This window comes from Papilio polytes, unplaced genomic scaffold (assembly GCF_000836215.1).
Source record: "Papilio polytes unplaced genomic scaffold, Ppol_1.0 DF823935.1, whole genome shotgun sequence".
In the NCBI taxonomy this organism is placed as follows: Eukaryota; Metazoa; Arthropoda; class Insecta; order Lepidoptera; family Papilionidae; genus Papilio; species Papilio polytes.
In genome coordinates this window covers 2347140-2349799 of record NW_013525269.1, presented here as the reverse complement: position 1 = coordinate 2349799, position 2660 = coordinate 2347140, and the positions used below count along the sequence as shown (strand labels likewise).

Genomic DNA, 2660 nt, shown 5'->3' with positions numbered 1-2660 from the left:
TGTTTTATAGTATTAAAAAATTACAGTTGTTTATAAAATTGCATCTAAATACGATACTTTCTGTACCTTAGAGTAATTGGAACTCGTCTCTGTATCTGTAATCTGACCTGTTTACTCCAGTTTTATCACAAAAAGTACGTAACTGTTTACAAACCTTTATGTGTGCTTCCAAAAATATGTTATATGTGTTAACGAACGTATAATAACGTTAACATACTAATTTGTTTAATTACAAGAATTGTAAACAAGCCAACTGGATGAGACCTCAATGACTCATCATCAGAAAAAAGATGTTTCAACATGTAAAAGAATTGAAATCAACATAAAATGCATACACGCGTTTAAAAATTTAAACAATGTGTAACAATTCATCCTAATTTAATTTGATGTTCTTTGGAATGTTGATTATAAATCATCATTATCACCAGCTCACTATACGTCCAGAATTAGGGGCTCGCAGCATACCCTAAGTAAGGGAGACTAGGATATAGTCAACAACGCGTTGGTTATCTTCACACATATCTTTGAATTCCTTCGCCGATATAAGGATATAATATAAGGATATCGGCGAAGGAATTCAAAGATGCCTCCTTAGGCATCACGATGTTTTCATTCACCGTAAAAGCTCTGGGTAAATTATGTACATATGAGAATTCGAAAATTCGGGTTTCGAACCCAAGATATATATAGATTACAAGTCAAGTGCTTAAACCACTGAGCCATCGACGTTCTGATTATAAATACTGTTAGATAAACATACAAATGTTAACATAACTCTCAGTAAGTTTATGATGAACAAACAGACATTTCTCTGTCTTAACTATAGATAAGATCTTATCAAAATAGGGATTTGTTATCCTAGATAACGTAGTCAAAAAGCTATAAAGTTTTAGTCGACACTTGGGACTTTACTGCTGAACAGTTAAATCTTAACTTGGTAGTGAGCCAGATTTTAGGACTCTTGCTATTTTCATTACGTAAATCCTTAACGATTGTGATTTACGCAAGAAAGTGTAATGGATGGTTTAAAAGAAGGTACTCTGTTCTTGATTTAAAATGTCTAAAATAATAAGGCTTAGGATAGAAGACCTAGGTCACCTGTTGCTAAAATTGTGACGTCGCTCCCTCTCAACTGTAGTTACCTAACTAAATAAAAAAACGCAAATATATAGATGGCTAGCTGTTGCTTGCGATTTTGTCCGCGTGAAATTAAATTGTAGGTTTTTAATGATGAAAGAATTTTTGAAACCGGCCAAATAGTTTTTGAATTACTTTAATAACTACATACAAAAATACAAATCTTTCCTCTTTATAATATTAGTATAGTAGATACATAGATATGGTTTTAGTGTAATCTTAATATCTGGGATTCTAAATTCCCATTACTCTAATTTTCATAAAATAATTCCAAAAAATTTTAAACAACTGAGAAGAAACTCTAGGATAAATCTTAAACTATGTTGTCACATTTTACTGCATAATATAAAGCAATAAAGCGGAGACGTCACTGGGTCTTATAACAAAGGTAACACAAGACACCTAGTAAAAGGGTTAGAAAGCTATTTCACCGGCTTAAACAAACCCTTGTTTTTAATGAAAAACTAACCTGTCTACATTCTTATTTAGACTTCTCTCTGTTCTAATTTCAGAAAAAAATCATTTTAAATATAGAAATTAGTTCCAGTTTTACGAATAATAATATTATTAAACGAAATCTATTGTATAGATAGAAATTACGTTTCCTTTTTTATGAAAGCCTTAATAAAATAGCGTAACAAAGATAACGCTCTCAAGAAATGATTGAAAAACTTTATTGAGAGAGTACAATCGCTTCGGCTATTGAACATTTAATGGTTTCTTGAGAGCTCTCAATTCCCAGTGGGTTTAATGGCTAATACAATGTGTTTACGGGAAAATAAAAGATTTTATACCGAAATTACTATTTATTTTATTATTCGTTTTGTATATCGAAGTGGAAGAGAATAATTGTGAAAGGAAAACTACTATGTAGAATACAAACCAGGCAGAGGGATAAAGATTCTATATGCCGATTTTCATTGACAGAATTCAATTAAAAACCTTTAATTTTGGTTTTACTTACTAGGTTAAGAGACAGTTCCACCGATTTTGTACAAAATTGTTTTGGTCCAATAAAAATATTTTTAATTATGTATTTTATGTAACAATAAAAACACTTATTTTAACACTGGCAGTCATTGAAGATGTGTAAATGTTGTAATAATTTATATTTATTTAGTTAGTTGTGCAGTGCGCCTACGGATAGGCAATAAAGTGCCTTCTGCCAGCTGCCGATCAATAAACAACGGCTTTTATGAATCAGTACAACCGACAGACTGATCTGTTTTCATACTACGCAAATGCAAAGTTTAAACTAACACTATTGTGCTAAAATATAATGCGAACGACTTTAAACTCGCAGCGGTTTTTTTAATTGAATTAATCAACATTTTACCACGATCCTAATTGTAATTTATAAAATATATACTTTTTTATTTTATGAAGAAAAAAGATAACTATAGTATTTTTGTATACAACCAGTAAACTTAAAACTATTGTATAAAACTATTTTATATTGAGTAACATAGGAGATTTACTAACATACGTCTCCGCCAGCGTGAAATAAAAAACAAAAAACAGTA

At 30.6% G+C, this 2660-nt stretch overlaps 1 protein-coding gene across 1 annotated transcript in view; it reads right to left on the bottom strand.

Moving 5' to 3' along the window:
* The window catches only part of LOC106101882 (diacylglycerol kinase 1), a 60190-nt gene that overhangs the window by 34726 nt on the left and 22804 nt on the right, over positions 1-2660 (bottom strand). The gene's annotated exons all lie outside the window — the stretch shown is intronic.